Raw genomic sequence first — 18,777 nt, forward strand, 5'->3', positions numbered from 1 at the left:
GCTACCCTCAGCATCCAGCAGCAGCAGCAGCAGCAGCAGCAGCGGCGGCAGCGGTGGCGGTAACCGAGGGGGATGAAGCGGAGCACGCGCGAAATTCCGCCCCTGTACTTCTCCTACCCCCTATTCCTCCCTCAACCTCCACCACCGATTCTCTGCTCTATCTCTCTTTCTCGCAACCACGCGTTTCCCTCGTTCTACGTCGACTACGTACAGACCTGTTTTGTCCTGACTCCAGCCTCGCGCCATCGCTTCTCCCAGAAAAGGATGTCAAGAGGTGAAACGAAAGGCGAACTAGGCGATAATTATCGGCCAGATAGCCGGGATCAGCGTGGTTTTTCAAAAGGAAAAACCCGATCCTCGTTTCGAGAATTTACTTTGCATAAAGAGCAGTAAAACGTAACGAGATATTGTTTAAAACTTTCATACGTAAATTTGTTCCTTGTTCGACCGAGTGACGAATCAACTTTATGAAATACTCGATTAAACGTATATATCGTATCAGAAATAAATCGACCCGCTTAAAAGTAACTAAAGCCAACGGCATCCGGAGGAGGAAACTTATTTTTAAGAAGTTCTTTCAAACTTCTCATCCTTCTCTGAGATCACGTTTCAGGGCTCCACCGATCGCAAAATTCTCCGATCCGCCACGACGTTCTGTTCCCCTATGAAATCATTTCGTATGAAACGTGATATTTGCCGCGTGTCACGTATTTGTTGAAAAAATATTTTACGAAGAAGGGAGAGAGAGTGGCTTTACCACAAACTGGCTTACTCGCGTTATGGAAAATTTCACGTGTGCAGCCACGTAACAAAAGTTAATTTCAGTCGACCTTCGGCATCTGGCAAGCGTAAAGGTATATGAAAGTGAGCACGCGCGAAATTTCACCCTTGTGCACTCTCGAGCGCACCAGCGACCCCTTTACAACTCTGCATCTCGTCTACCCGACCCTCGCACCTACCAAGGGGTGAAACTTTTCTTAATAATTACTGGCCAATGGAGGTCATATTGTGCGACCCGATGGCCCGGCTTATTTAATATTCGAGCGTCGGCCGTGCACGCGAGATCTTGCACCCGGATACACACATGCATGACACTTCAACCATGTTGTTCTTCTTGTTCTTACAGGGTTAATGTTTAATGCATCGCGTTGGTGCAATAAATGACGCCTTTTGTCCCCAGTTCATTATTTCGGACTGGAGCCCTTTTGTTTTACAGCGCGCACAAAGTGATTCGATAGGAATTTCGGATGACGCGTCGGTTAATCGCCGGTTTATTATTCCTAAATATCAACCCGAAAGGGTAACGCGAAATTTTCCAGTTATTTAAAAAATCCACGCGGAAATACGAAATAGTCACGATTAATGCAACTCGAAACATTAAAAGCGTTCTTAGCGCCGGGAAAGTGTACGAGGTAGGCAAAGGCAACCGGAGAACTTTTAATATTCGACGGTGTACAAAGCTTTATACGTATTATGATCGTTGCACGGAAAACATACGCGTCGTTACGTTAGTTTCGCAAATTCGAATATATTCATTTCATACGCATTTCTAGTCATTTAGTCTTATTATTGCAGGCTCAATCATTCGACCAACATCGTTTTGAAATGAATTCGTGCTCAAATTAATTTTCGGTAGTAAACGCAGTACCGAAATACACGTTGATTAGAGTAAAGCTGCACTGTTCATCTGCTGAATGCAGGGTCTCCGCGTATCGCAGCTACAAATTTCGCAATCCCGATTATTAAATGTATAATTTCGCATGCATGTGCTACACACTACCAGAGCCATCGGATTATCGCGACAAACAAATTATCGCGCACGTCTGATATTTTAATGGACGTCGATGAAGACGATCGATATTTCGAAAACGAGTTAGAAAATGCAGGACAAGAAGAGCCGCGCGTTTGATCGTGCGAAAAACCAAGGTTCGTTATATCGAGCGTCAAAAGCGCTACAGAAGATGGAAACGCTAGGGCAATTTTTTCGATCGATCCACAGAGATAAAAAAAAAAAGTGTGCCGGAACAGAGGCTCGAGATTAAAATTCAACCGCGTTCAGATCTACTTTTGATCGCGATAAAAGCGAAATCTCTAGCAATTATCGTCGTGGCATTCCCTATCGTTTCCCGTTTACTTCTGAGCGAGGGCTTTTCATTGTCTGAAGAAGGCCGAATAGAAAAGGGGAGGGATGTACAAAACAGAAGAAAAGAAAGAAAGAGAGAGAGATGGGACGAAGGAGAAGCAAATTGCAGCAGTTGAGACAGCAAAGCGTAGGGAAGAAACGCGAAAGAATAGTAGAGTTGGTCGCCCGTAACCGAAAGAGACGACGAAAGGAAGGCTTGTGAACGAGGATGCGGAGCCGTGGGGACAAAGAAAGACGAGGATGAAGAAAGGGGGACAAAGGTATCAAAAAGAGTAACGGAACACAGGTAAAAACGCGAACCGCGAAGAATGTCCTTTCACCGGTTGACGAGGAGAGCCTCGGGTTTCCATTTCACGATAATAATGAAACGCTATACCGTGTGGTATCGAAACATCTAGTTGATAAACAGGAATTTTCAGGCTAATGACGCTTTCAGGTAAGTAGTGACGCAAATGCGATCGCTGGAATGGCAATTAATTATCAGGCTGCAGCTATGGTGCTTCAGCATCCGAGAGGCGTTGTTTCATGAAATTATCGAAAGTCGGTCGGTCAGCCTCGCTCGATCGAACGTGTTTAAAGTTAAATCTGACGAATGTACCAGGGCGAAGCTCACGCGAACCTGTCATTAACGGAAAAAAGTATCTTCAAATTGAATCCACTGACGATACTGTTTGTCATTGGATTATGATTCAAACTCGATATCATTTTGTTCGCGTACAACTTTTATACCTACGTGTGCGATTTTCCAGCATTTTAAAGTCAATATACACAAGTCCTTAGGTGTAGGCAATTTCATTAACGTGGATAGTTTTAAGCGTATCCCATACAACTTTTAAACGATTATTGCGATGGCATAATCGCAAGTTGCTCCGGTAGCACGGGATAGCATCTGGTAATTAGAAACTTGAGATCATGATAGCTTACGTACCGCATGGGAATTTCCGCCCGACTACCGGGCTTGCATGAATATAAGAAAACAGACCGGTTACTCCTTTGCTTCTGATTTAAATGGATAAAGCCGTAATGCAGCTTATTAAAATCGGCTAACAATGCAATCGAGTCCGGAACTGATTATTCCTATCTGCCACTTGTCTTCAGAGTGATCACGTTAAATATTCATAACGGGTTACACTTGTTCAAAGAAGAGGGTTTCCAAGACGAATCTTCTCTCTTAAAACCTTTTAAAGGCTCATCGGTTACCTTTCACTTCCTTTTGACAATCCGTTCGACTCTAGCTTCTTTTACCCACGACAAAGAAAAAGGAAGATCTACAGGACTCTCCGCGTACATAGGAACCATCGAAAAGGCTACTTCGATTATCGATTATGTTTGGCCCTTGATAACATCGTACCGTTTACCGTGACCGCAGTTCCCGGTTGTAAGGGACCTCGAGAGCACTTCCGGCTGTGCAACGTTACAGCCCCATCCTTTGAGATCTGCGTAGTCAAACCCTTGCCATATTCCAAAGGCAGCAATTCTGCGGTTAAATTTATAACAGTCATAACAAATTTATTACCTGTAATTATTTGCATACTAACTCTGACAAGAGATAAACAAATCGGATTCTGAATTTTATAACTGTCGAAAGTACCATCGACGCGTTTTATCAATTACAAACACTGTATTTCTGCCCGACGTTTGCTGTCAACGCGTTGTCAATATTCCCATGTGATCACAAATATCCAACCTATTTCTCGATTCAAATATAATATCTATAACTAGTTTTCGGGCACTTCAACATCAATTTTCTACGACTTCTGAAATACTGACGTCCTAGTTTCCTTCATCCTATAAAAGTCTTTGAAACACAAGGTTAAACCGAATCACGCGTGTTTTCATCCTTTTCTCGCCTTGTAAGAATTTTGAAATATCTCTAAGACGATAGATACACGTTCACGGACACGAAGAATGGAACTTACCGCGTTTCCTTTTCGTTCGTGCTGCCTGAGGAAATATTGTTTTAAATTTCTCCGGATAGAATCGATCGGCGTTCGGGAGAAACCGCTGAAATCTTCCAAAATGCCTTTAAGCCGTGAATCACCTTTCTTCTTGGAATCAGAAAGAAACTTTCGTGAAACAGATCGTCCAACGTAACATCACCGTTGTACAATGTATGGTTTCTTGGTACTGTCATTTGTTCCCACTTGCTTGCTAGTTTGATAAAAAGTAGACAAAGAAAGTGTGGACAGACAATCACGAGGAACTGCTTATGATGAGAAGTTGGGCAAAACGGAGAGACAGACGGACGAGAGAAGTTTACCTGAAACTATACGATGGGGTAGCCTTACTATGCAAAACGATTCTTCCGGTCAGAAGTTGTTATCGCTAATAGCTACCAGTTATCAGCGCTCTGTTCGATTTCTCGGGCTGTCGCCACGTCACGTTCGCGTCTAACGCTGCCTGTAATATACACACGCTACCAACTACGTACACGTATCGATTTTGATGAACTTTAACAAGAACAACATACGGAAGAGTTTATGTCTTTTCACGATTATCTTTCGTAGCGGTTTATTCAAACTTTCTTGGACGAAAACTTGAAGAGAAATCGACGGACAAACGGTTCTGTGTTTGTGGTCGATTAGTTATTGAATTATTTTGTAAGAAAGTTGAACGAATCGATCGGAGGAGTATTCTGTATTCTACAGAAATAGTAACTACGAAGAAGGTGGGGAAATTGAATTTAAGTACAGATACAAGCAACCAATCAACCGTCTTGTTACGAGCAAAGTTAGTATAGACTTCTGGTACTCGGTCAGTGGTGTGCGGTCTGTGGCTTACGATATTGAACGAAGCGAACTATGGTGACACATCCATTCAATAACGGTACTATTTTTTAGAGAAAAAAAAAGATCGATTAATCGTTTCCGATCTCGATTATAAGCGGTTCGCATTTTTCAAACACGCTGCATCGAATCCCCAGATAGATCGCTCGGAGAACCGTATTATTAACGAGAAACAAAAATATTTTCGCAGCCGTTTAACGCGATCGCATCGGATTCACAAAAGTTATCGTGCGTCTAGACGCGGAACAATAATGCCTTGCGAAATAAAAGGAAACATGAGAAGAAACTACAACGACCGTCAACAAAAGAGAAATCCTTTTCTATCTAGACAATAAAGAGTTTTAAATGCATGCGTAGCGGAGCGAGTATTTTTTATTCCAACAATAAGTTATCGTTGATCTATAGGTCGATGTCTCGAGGAAGCCAGATATTGGAAATTGCAAACGGAGACAGAACAGTCTGGCTGATTATCCGATTATTCGGTTCCCCGGAACATTTGCAATTTACGTCTGGAAGTACCATCGGTTCAACCTCTCCTTTGGGGTCGTTCCTTCTTCTCCCGCTATCTTCGTTACCGCTTTATCTCCATCCCTTTCCATCTTCCTCCCTATTTCTCTCGCTTTCAACCTTTTTCGTCCTCCATTTTTCCTTTTGGTCGTTTTTCTTCCATCCCTGTTCCATTCCACTAACGCGGCAATATCATCTACCGATAAGTCGCGAGAGATTTTGCGTTTCATTTTCCAGAAATTGCCGTCACCCACTTGATGAGGGCACGAATCCGCGATAAATATCTCTTTCTCATAGATCATCGTCGCCTTGACACGCGCCGAAAGCAGATTACGAAGAAAAATTGTTTTCGCAACGCGCAATAGAAACTGGCGAGCCAAGTTCCGATGACAAATTTGATCAAATGCGATTACCCGAGGAACCTTATATTTAGAAATTATGACGATGCTCGGTAAGAGCGAATCTGCAGATTACAGGCAACGTCGACTCGAATTTTGTGATTACAGGCGACACCTAGACGAACGTTCAAATTACAAGCGACGAATAATTCTTCAAACTGCAAACCATTAACGATACATCGAAACGAGCTCGTGCGCTGTACGTTTCAATACTCGTAGAAAAATCTAAACTTTCGCAGAAGAAGCTAGAAATATTTATATTTCTACCGACGAATAGTACGATGACAAACGAGCAGTCAGAAAAAATTCTTCGAGGCAACGTTTCACGACAATTTCCCGTCGCGTAGAAATAGAGGGAAACGAAACCGACCGCGAAACAATATCGAGATCCTCGAACCGAATCACAATGGAATTCAAGCGAGTCGGCCGGGTTCGCTGCTTCGCGACTCAACGTCCCGGATAATCTCGACCCAAAGAGTCATTCATTTCGGCCTTTCCCTGCGAAGAATAAGCCACGAATGGGCCAGCCACACGACGAGAATTGAATTTCGTCACCGTTCAGCCATGATAAAACGAGGAAAACAGCACGCCATGCGGCGTCTCTCCCTGTCTCCGTTCGCGTCGTATCCGTCGTTGACGTTTTCACTTGTTAACCTCGGCAACTCGCCGTCTCGCCGTGGATCTGAGGATTATTCATCACCGCAACTACCAAGGGGGATGGTTTCCATAGTGGGAGGGGGGTGATAGCTGACACAACGACATCGGTGGAAAGAGGAAGAAGCAAAGAGGAAAGCAGGAGGTTAGGGAAACCGGAGCGGAGGGGTAGAACCGGGACAACAGCGTATTCCATGTTCCCTCGTGTCACTGATTATTCCATTTACGAGCCATGCCGCATGATTCTGAATAGGAGGTACACACTGCGCCGAGTAGATTCACCTCGAATCCCTTTCCCGCCCTCTGTTTCCCTCTCGCTTCCTGTCTATGTCTCTCTGTTCGTCTATCTAACTCACCCCGACTCTTAGCTCGCGCGTGTCTCTCACCTAGCTCTGTACGTCGTTTCGCCCGCACCGGGTATCCATAGTTTATCCATAGGTAGAAAAGGAGTCTCGTCTGAATCGGAAATCAATCGAATCGGCACGCTAGACGAACGCCGGTTTGATCTAGCTGCTGTCGTCGACGGTATTCGCGGCCAAAAAAATCCTTCAAGATGCGACGAATCTATTGGGATCGACTCTCGCTTCTGCTTCTGTATGCGCCCATATTTCACAGGTGAAAAAAAAAAAATAGATCGAAGAAAACGTGACACGGTTAGATACCGTTTACGATTCGACGTTCGAGTTAAAATCTCGTTAAAAGCGAACGTTTTTTACGAAACGCGACTCGTCACTGACGTCGCCCCGGGCGCGGATTTCCAATTTGAGAAGGATCGCGCGCGTTTGCCATCGGACTGAACGCAATTATCGTTGCTTTAATAAATTCTCATCGCTCCGTCAGAATTCGTAGCCGTTTCGGGTTTAATTGCCGGGCCGGGTCACTCGCTGTCATCGATTACAATTATACGACTCGCGTCTCACCACGTTATTGCCCTGGCATTATGCGATCGAGAAAATATTTTTCGTAACGGTTTGGTTTCCCGTACATGCATTCGCATACATATATATATATATTCGTATTAATCTTCGAGAAACGAAACTAAACGTACACCTACGTACAGAGAAAGTTTCAAGCGAATGTAAAAATGTTGTTTCAACCACGTCTATTCTATACAGAGACGTGATTCTATCGCAATCTGGTAGTCTCGAAAGGCAAGCGGGAAATTATGCAGCCTCGAGCAGTATTCCAAAAATATTTAAAGATGTATGTACACGAGAATGGAATAAAAAATGTTGCGATAGCGGCATCGACGATACGGTCTACATCGAATATGCGACACGAGCAAACACGCGGATTGTCGTGCTTATGCATGCAAATTCGCGGATGCAGGTGCGGCTGCAACGTCATCGTTGGCCGCGTGTAGCGATAGTGGTGACAGCGGCGCAATGTAGCCGAATTAGTCGTCCGAAGACATACGGGTAAGGGAAATTGTTGGAGCGAAGGGTGCATCGACTCCTCGTCTCTTTATTCATGCATAAAATCCATATTCTTCGGAGGAAACAACGTGCTTCATCGCGAGGAAGCTTGGTCGCCACGTCGTATCAGAGGTAACCCTTTTTAGTCCTAGTCAACCTTAGTTTCACGCCACCCTCTGGCGTTTGTAAGCTCTGTCGTGCTAGAGCCGAGATTATATTCAAGCGTGCCATGTCACCAGATATTCGGCTGCCATGAAAACTTGGAATTTTTAACTCGCCTGTTTGGAAATTTTCAACTACCTCCGCCGGGACTTATTTGCTTTATAATCCGTGTTCTACTTCCTCACCTGACTTCATTTGCTTGTTTCAAGATTTTAAAACTTTTCACGCGAGGACACGGTTGCAAATAAAACGAACATATCGTGCGATTTAAAATGTCACGGCGATTCATATCCGCTTCGTTTAATAATATTCTATATGCAGAACGTTAAATATTCGAGAAAATAAATCGCAAATTCGTCAGTCCACTGGTAATTCGTACGTCTCTGAAAAATTCCATCGAAATATGGAGCGAATCGAGAGATCCATTCCCAGACGAAAGATAATAAAGGCGGCTTAATTCGATTGCGCTGATAATATTGCTGCATCGATAGTTCGCGTGCCAATGAACGTTATGTACAATTCCGATTGCGTTTGGTATCTATTATATCTCTCAGTGAACATAATTAAAAGAATTCCCAACGATTCTAATTATCGTCCCGTGTGAACGACCAATTTTATAAAGTCCTTTCTAATAATGTATAAATTACCACGAGCGGGCTATTCAACGACATTATCATTAAAAAGAAATTGTCCAGCGCAAATGTAAGTGGTAGCGGGCTCGAAAAAAAATTTATCCAAAATGAATTTCCCCAATCACGAAGCTCAATCGTACTCGACTTTGAACTCGTCGTCGTGGGCATCATCGACCGATCGAAAGAACACCCATTACGCGTCCACGTAACAAGATATTGAATTTCTGTAGGGTTGTGAACCCCAGTCTCGAGCGGATTCGTGCCTTGAGATATAATAGGAACGCCTCCACACCTACTCGGCCGTGCTGTATTTCAGACCTCTCGCCACTTGAGGCACAGGCCGACTATACACACTCTAACAAACGCCCATTTTCAGACAATGAATATTTTAGTGTGCCCATGAAAGCACGCTCGAGCCCCTTTTTTTTTGTCCTTGTCGCCCTTGTCAGAAAAAAGGCATCATCGCTGCATCGTGTACGTGACGATCCTAACCCCTTGATCATTCAAGGAACGCCGTCAGTAACTGGATCAAGTAACGGTGCTCTCTTGTCCTAGGAAAGTTCATTGTTTTCGACCCTTTCACGCAACAGATTCAGCGATATCGTGCATTTTGACTGATTTATGGTCTTACCCACGACAAGAACAAACGTCGAGATTGCGCTTACTTTGCCTTGAAGCGGTTTCATTACGATTTCATTGAACTACTGTAAACATCATGTTCCAGAAATATATAGGCGGTTGGATTTTGATTTGTTAAGATTTTAATAAAGATTCGTATTAAGTTAGACGATATTACGAGAAGAATTGTGTAAATACGTGTAAAAAATACGTGTAAATTATTACGTAGGTATTTTTAATCTCGTTAAAGAAGAAAGAATAATAGATAAGGTACGAAGAAAAATATTTTAAATATTTATTACATTTAAAACAGCTTAAAGATCTTCTTATATTCAGTATTAATTGAATTTTTCTTTCCACAACCTTTTCTTTCAATATTTTACTCTTTGAATAAATAATGGCGATAAGAAGTTCAGAAATTTTATCGGCCGAAGTTATGATCGCACCTGTTACCTACAAAAGGTCCCTGCTATATCGATACACGTTACATTTGCACAGTATAGGAAAAAGACCATAGAGGCGAAGGGCAGAATACACCTATCAGCATAGATAAGACGCGAGATAAATCCAACATAATAAACGAGACCACGAACCAGATATAAAATCGTACTGTATAATAAAATAGAGAATACGTCTAACGCACAAATCTTTTCATTGTTACACGATTTTGGGAGTTACGTGACTGCTTTACCATTTTCTTGTCACATGCGATATTATCGATACAATTTAGCACAGCAGTATGTGAAGATTGGTTGGAATTAAAACTATTTAACTTGTTTTTAGAAAGACAAAATGATCATTTCTTTTGTCAACGCGACGAGTCGAATTCACGTCGAATTACGCTCACACAACATTTTCTATCCAAGATTCTTGGAAATAAACGATAATCGCGAATGAATTTTGATTTATGCACGATAAATTGAAACATTTATAAAATTACTGTGCGTTTAATTAATCAAAAATACTGCGGACGAGAAAATTATAACTCTAATAACAAACGATCACTGTTAATACCCGAAATAATGAAATAAAATTTTAACGATATAATGACATATTTCAAGTAAATTAATATACTATAAAATGTTATTAACTTCATTATCACTATCTTGCATTTTCTTTTCATTTAGTAGACAATTTTTGTATCATACAATTCAAACACACTGGTATATCACCTCGCACATTTTTCTTGAAATGCAATACGCATGTAATTATGAAATGAAATTATTTATAATGATTTTAAGTGATACAACGATAAATATTCATCAGCATCGAACGCATGTATTGTTCAACAGTATTTCCATTAACAAACAGGGGGACGTTGAAAAAGAAATAGATCTAATAGCTATAAGGGCAAACCGCGAGTGGAATATTTTTCTATTTCGCGACGCTAATTTATTACATCCATAATAACAAAATAGAAATTTCTCGAAATAAATCGCGAAGAGTGCTTTACCATATTTACAATGCTATTTAATTTGCTAGTGATAAAAAAAAAAAGAAGAAAAGAAAGAAAAAGTGAAAAATTTGTGTAAGCATACACCATAGCAGGGTGTTTTAATCATTCACGCAACACTAATATTAAATACTAATCTATGCATTCATATTCCAACATACGCAACGCTAATATCGAGATGTCGAAGTGCAGCTACATTCGAAGTTGCTGATACTCGACCACTTTTTTGCAACTGTTTTAGCTGCGTCAGATGATCCAGGAACAGGAACAGGTTCTACAATCCCAATGGAATAAGTTTAGGCATTTCGTAGACGCAACACTACATATAAGAACGCAATTTTTCGAATGAAATTTCCGGAAACAGGTTGGGCACGCGAAAACGCGCCTACCCGACCAGAGACTGTGCCAACCTGCCCGGTCCTACCTACTTATAATTAATAAACAGGCACATCAAAAATATACTACCTATCCTATCTAACTCTATATTTAAAAATGGCAAAACAGGCACACCAACACATTCAGTCCACGATTCTAACACATAATACTCGGGCGCAAGGTCCTATGATAGAGAGAACGTCTCAGGACACCACCGACATCCGAATTTGGCACATAACTTGCACACTCTAATATTACGTATCATTTTTCTGAAATCGACTGACGAAGGCCAGTGACCATTGCATATAACACAATAAAAGTAAATCTCAATTTTAATCAAAAATATTCAAAGACTGTGTCTATTTTTCAAAGAAATTATAGATGGTACGAAATTTGGTACCATTTATCATAATTTAACAACAAAATTAATAATACTAATATCTGTGATTCGCTGTATTTAATAACGAATCTTTGTTATTACAGATTGTGATTGAAATGATATTTGTGTGAATTTATTTTTTATTATTTAAATTTATAGCGAATGGAACAAGTACTATCGTGCGACTTACCATAAGATGCGGGGAACGTAGTCATCGATACTGCTCAGGAAGGCCATCATCAAGGAGGAACCATGTAATCCCATAGAATAAAACTATAACAAAACATGGATATTATAATTTATTCTTAAAGATAATGTAAATTATTTGAAAAATTTAAAGTAGTAGAAGATTAATCTCTATTAAAATTATAATAACAATATTCAATTCAATTTGAATACAAGGAATAGAATTAAATGAGGTACAGATTATAAAATTACTTACATTCTTGGCTTTTGAAGCCCCGCTAGTTCCTTTTTAGAAAACAGGAGGAAGAGGAAGAACTGATAAACCTTTAACAAAATATGAACTATTATATATAAACGATATATACGTGCGAATAATTTTTTTACATGAATAATTTATTTTGAAAATAAAGTGATGATTAGCCAAAAAATTTGAGATAACGAAATATAAAACATTCTATAAAAACTTTGAACTTTAATAATAATGGAAAGGTTAAATTGGTGGTAAACTCCAATTACTATAACAATTGGAATTCTGATATTAAAGTTTAAGATCAGACTTCGTTCTTTAATTAATAATAATTAAAGCAAAAGACAAAGAATTAAATTGGAACACGATATATAAAGATTCTTACATGCTTAGTTTTGAAGCATCACTGCGTCCTTCCCAAAACACAGGAAAAAATGGGAATTGTGAAAAATCTGAAACAAAATAAGTGAAATATTACAATTTCTTCTAAAAATATACCGTTCGTAGTTTAAAGAGTTTAAGGTAATAAAAAATAAAACTCTATTCAAACTTGAAATTTTAATAATAATAAAAATCGAAATTCTGTTAAAATTCTTAGAAAATTGAAACGCTAAGATAACAATTTTTAATCTAATTAACGCTAAGAAATGATAATAGTTCGATCAAAATACGAATAATAAAATAGATTAGAATACTGCGACTCTACTACCGACAGCAAATGTTTGAAAAAAAAAGGATATATAAAAAAAGAGAAAAAAAATTACTATTAGCGCCTCCGTTTAAATAGCTATCAGCGAACACACTGACTCTAATTTCGCATACAACTGTTGTAATTGAATTTATAATTACTACGAGCTATCGTGCTCTAGAAAATATAAAAAATGTTATTACGCAGCAAACACTGACTCTACCGACCGCATTGCGCGCGGCCACAAATATTTTCTGAAAAAAGTTGCATTAGCATGGAGGCGGGGGTAGGCGGACTGTTTGTTTTGGAAATACTACTGTTTTTCGAAGCGTATTATTTATTTTCCTCCAATGAAGAGGTATTACGTACGCGTATTAGAAGATGGAATATACGTGTAATATTTCAAACTATGTTTATGTACTGCAAAACATTTTCCAATACATTTTTTGTACTTATTAATATTCTAAAATATAAAACCAATTCTCCAAGAAGAATTCAATTGTGAATGTTCGTTATCAGAGTTTGAAATATGGTTTTTACTAATATATCATGTTGTACTTTATAAAGATTCGACAACGCTTGTAATAAGTTAAGCTTTCTTATCGAAACATATTTGAAGTGATTAGAGTGTATTTTTAAACATGCACAGAAATGTGTTTGTTCAGACCCATTCAAGGAAATAGTAAACTTGTTTTTTATTCAAGTATATAAAAATATAATAATTTCGTGATAGATTGTTTTCTAATAACAATTAAATGATTCGTATAATTTACTATATACTGATATAAAACATTAATTACTTAATAGTATATGCGATTATTAACAATAATCTATATACCCGAAACATTTTTAAAATGTGATTTCTTTAACCTCATTTTCTTTCATCTTAATATTTTCAACAAGTTATGCAACTATTTATAAAATAATGTCATTATAAACCAATCGTAAATTGTAGAGCAATTATGTGAACAAATACTGATTACCACTGAACCATAAAAAAAGAAAATAATCGTGTACATACATCTGCTTTGTAATATCTCAATCATTATCAAATCTGCATGAGAAATCAACGACCCGATTTATTAATAAACATATATGGCGTCCATTTCGTATCTCTTCGAATTATCGATTATTAATCGTCTGTGGCGTCTACGACGTGAACCCCTATTCTTTCAATCACGTGACCAGCCAATAATCTGTACAAAAGAAAACCAACAATATCAAATAAGTTCATGACAAAAGCAATGATATTATAATAATAAAACAAATTATAATGCAATAAAGCAAAAATAGAATCCAAATTTTGCCTCAAAGGCCGGTAATATGAGCTATCGATGATAAAACCAGTCAAATATTCGGTCAGCGATGACAGTTACAAAGAAAATTTCGAAAAACTACTCAATTTTATTAAAATGACAATCCATAAGCAATTAAATAAAAACGTACTGTTTAAATGAAGCAGATAGAAGTGTAGAAATGTTGATAAAGTTGAAATGAAAGTACTAATAATGACAAGGCAGCGCGACGAAATTTCCCTCCGTAACTTTCAACAGTAGAGTGTCACCCCACGTCACGTTTCACCGCCAAACTACAACTGTACAATTCTTCGCACCAATAAGGACGCACGCTTTGTTTCGACGATATATTGCACCAATAGGAACGCTCAATTTCATTTGACAATATTCTGCACCAATAGGAACGCCCGATTTGACTTTGCATCACACTGCGCCAATAGGAGCGTCCGATTTTCCTAAAGCGCGCAAATTTAGTGTATTCAAATAGTCAAACTGATGAAATTGAAGAATACAAGGTATGTTTAAGACAATGTTCATAAAGAATAAAATTATGTTGTCATAATGAAAAGCTTTTATATTACACAAGTGTAGCTGATATTATTAACTAAAGTAAGGTATTAGTAAAAATATGATTATAGTGTATTAATTAATTATTCATTTCATTATTAATAAATATATTAAAATAATATGCTATTTTACGGATATCTCTATCAAAAGCAAATGTCATTTTTAGAAATTATTAATATTAACAATTTGGAATAGTCTTTGAAAATTGGTAGCAGAACTATTATGCAAAGAGAAATTTTTTTAATTGGAAATAATTTACTATCATTTTTTACTTTGCCATTAATTAATGTATAAATTCTAAAATTTCCATTACTTTAACATAATCTTATACCAGGAAGTAAAAGAAATTGTTGAACAATTATATATGCTTAGAATAAGTTAAAAAAGTTGGTAAATTCTTATAAAATATCATGCTGGATTATCAAAATTGTTCTTAATTTTGAACAATTATACTGTTAATTTAAAGCAGTTGTACCATTAATTCGTAATAATTAAATTAATGGTTTATTTCACTTCATCTAATGCTAACTAAATGTTCGAAGTATTTCAAATGGTATTTCCACTTCTATGGATCACGAAAATCACAATTTCATAATGACAGTGTATAAATATCGTAGAAATATAAAATTCTATATCCCGTTTACGCTTGTAAGATATCTTATACCATACTTAAATACGTAATTTCATATTAAAATTTCATTTCAATATATTTTAATGACTATAAATGTCGTAACCTCATTCTGTGCTGAATCGGTAACGTTGGGAACGATAATAAAATGATAAGGTGGCTGTAAAACCTCCGAGATATATGACACAAAAATGCATTAGATATTTCTCATTAAATATACATAATTTCTATTTATACTATCAAGTAGAGAAAAGTAGATGTAGGATGCAAAAACCAAAACCCCTAAAGCTCCGAAAGGACAAACGAGGTTGCAATACATATATAATTTCTATAATCGCTGCTCTAAAGCATTAAAGACAATTTTTACAATTTTTTACAATTTTTGGAACGATCGGTATTTCAGTACATGTTGATTTCAGTACAGAATTGGGATTTCAGACACGAAATCTCATATCACGCCAGTACCAAGTGATGATGCTATGTCTATTTCACAAATATGTACTTCGTCTATTTTATAGGTAGTAATTATTGAAATTAAAAGTGAATATGACTATAAACTTACAAGTTGATATTGTAGACAGAAGAAATGAAATTTTATATTTCATATATGTATCATGTTCACTTTCTACTATTTCTATAATATTTGTAAATATTAACAATTTTTCCAATAATAAAATGAATTTTAATGGTTCATTTTTATATTATAATTTCTAGTACACACTGATTATCGATGTAACAATTAAATTATTACTCTATACATTTTTCAAATGGAATTTTACCTCTGTTCAACTTTCAAATCGATTCAAATGTTTGCAAATTTAAGAGTAGAAGTTGGTCAGTATAGTTTCATCAATTTCTAAAAAATGCACATTTATTACACGTTGAAAAAAGCATTATTTAAAGAGTTTTACAGTTCTTTGTTACTAAATTTAAGGTAAACTATAAAAAATTCTTATACCAATTTAATTTCTATTTAACTTCTCTCAACAAATAATAGGATAATAAAAAGTTAGCACGCTGAAAATTTCAAGTGAATTTCTGTTTTAATAAAATGGTAGTTGCAAGAAAAAGAATGCAATAAAAAAGTATTTTGCACCTGAAGGAATATTGTTTTCGTTGCAGTAGATATTCCTTCGATTATCTGATATCAATTGCTATATATATCCGTACAGTATATACGTATACATACAAGATACATATCGAGTACACAAAATTGGCTGCATAACGTATCTTCGCTGTCCAGGGATAGAAAACAAAAAAATCGAGTACGGGACTACTATTGTCCAGCTGTCCAGTAATGGACGACCCTCTTTTGGCTCGAGCTAATAATGCCGGATTGATCCAGGACGCTTTTCAGTGATTATATTTCACGATGCCGAACGTTTGCCTTTTATTAGAACCTTACCAAGAAAAGCAAATTTTTTATTACAGTTTTTCTCTGTCCGGCTGTTTACGGCTTTGCGCTTTTCAGGCATCTGCGTTTCAAATCGTACCGATGTACAGAAAATGAAGAAAAACTTAAAACAGGGTATGACTATATGACGATACTATTAAAAAAAAATAAATTATTTAACGCGAAACCTACGCACTCGTATCAGCTACAATAAATATTTATCTGCCGATCATCGAGCAAATCGCATTATCTCTTTCGATATTCCATAACATGCGTCGTTTGCATTATATTGAGGTAATTATGAATGTAGTGAAACGCGAGATTTAAGTTACAAACAAACACAATTGATATACGAAATATGAAACAATTAATAGCAACCTGATATTATCGTTTATTATAGACAATACGTATGTTACTAACAAGTATAGAAACACACGGCGAACTGAATTTTTACATATATACATTCTTTTTTTTTACTATCGCCCTGTGCAGTAAGCTATATCTACACGATACTCTTAAGAAAAAAAAGCGACCATTATTGAATCATCGAATCTGCGGCCATCCATGTGGCGCGTGTCCTGTGTCACGACTACTCGTTTCTTTTTTTGCCGGTTCTTTTTTCACCGATGATTCGATTATTCAAGAGGGAGGAACGAGAAAAATGACGTGAAAGAGAATCAGACCAAAGAGTATGTAGAATCGCACGCATGCTCGAGAAACATATCCGCCGGCTAATTTTCACCGTACTAATTTGCACCGGAATCTCCTTCGCTATCGAGCGCTTCGAACAAAGAGCAATTCGTTGTCGAATCTAGATGCATCGATAAGTGGCACTTTACTATCCAATGCACGGGAATTTTACAAAGGGACCATCTTTTTTCCTCCCTTTTCCATGGTTGTGCAAAAGCGACTATACGATTACCGGTCTATAGTTCGCTGTAACAACTATGAATAACAGAAGTAGATCGCAGGATGGGAAAGCGAGCACCGGCAGAAACAGGCGCGGACTGCCAATTGAAATGCATCATGCGATTCGAAATTATTGGTCTACGTCTCGCAAAGTTCCTCGAGTAATATCATTAATTTCGAGCAGCGAATACGAACGGACGCAACTTCATTATCATTATCAATACCGCACCGAAATCGCGTGACAAGTATGCAACCGCAAAAGCGGAACACCCTAGCGTACGCTTGGATGTTATTGGCCAGCCGCTCTAATTTATCCTTTAAATTATTCACGATCTCGACTATCCTGTCGATTTTTGATCGGTAAAGAAAGAAAGCATCCAGCGAGACAGGTGCGCCGCAATTAGACACGTGCCGTGAACGCGATGGGGCACGATTAAATTGTGAGGAAAACGGCACCCGGTCATACTGGAAGGTAAATCGTGTGTCCGACAGAGTAGTTTCACTCAGGAAGAGGAAAGGACGCGCGTGGTCAAACGCGATGCGCGCATGAATGTTTATAACCCACGATAAGTGCAACTTGTTTCAATAAATTATTCGCATCTAGCCCAACTGCGTGTGATGGATTATCATACAAGCGTTACACTTGTTGAGCTCTATTTTTGATCGCCTTTTCAAAACGAACGTAACGTTTTATGTAACATTAACGTAGAACAGAAGAAATAGAAATCGCGTAATGATTTTACTCATTGGAGATACATATTGGGTTGGCAACTAAGTGATTGCGGATTTTGACATTAGATGGTATTGACAAAATCCGCAATCACTTAGTTGCCAAGCCAATATTTAGCAATAAAGCTAATGAATATTGTCCTTTTCTTTAAGAACTTTCCTTTTGATCGCTCTTTAAAACTAACGTAACGTTTTGCGTAGCTTCAACGTAAGATAGAACGAATAAAAATCGCATAAATATTTGATTCGTTAGAAATATGTATTTACAAATAGAACTAATGGCTATTGTTCGTTTTCTTTCAGAGCGTAATTCTCGTTTTTGAAATCCAGCAATAAAATATCGAGACAGCAGTGCGGGAAGAATGGAGAAAAAACATCAGCTCGTCATCGAACGAGCTCCCTTGAGTACTTTTCGAAAAAATATCTCTCGTGTAGGTGCGAGTGTCTCTCACGAGATTCTGCGCGTCATTTCCCGTGGAATGGAAGGAAACTCCTAAGAGGAGGCTCGTACCCAGCCGGACTTGTCCGTGAGGCTAAACTAATTTGCTGCGTGAGGGTAGTCGCTGGGTTGGAGCTTGAAGTGGGGTGACACAGGGTCGAGGCAGATGGAAAG

General features: G+C 38.0%; 1 long non-coding RNA gene across 1 annotated transcript in view; it reads right to left on the bottom strand.

Moving 5' to 3' along the window:
* Positions 1–13,524: 13,524 nt before the first annotated feature.
* Positions 13,525–18,777, bottom strand: part of LOC117206710 — a 39,027-nt gene continuing 33,774 nt past the window's right edge. The window contains exon 4 of the long non-coding RNA XR_004487425.1: positions 13,525–13,839. This is a non-coding gene — a long non-coding RNA (uncharacterized LOC117206710). The remainder of the gene's footprint in view (positions 13,840–18,777) is intronic.

Source organism: Bombus bifarius, unplaced genomic scaffold, assembly GCF_011952205.1.
Source record: "Bombus bifarius isolate JDL3187 unplaced genomic scaffold, Bbif_JDL3187 scf7180000008008, whole genome shotgun sequence".
NCBI classification, from domain to species: domain Eukaryota; kingdom Metazoa; phylum Arthropoda; class Insecta; order Hymenoptera; family Apidae; genus Bombus; species Bombus bifarius.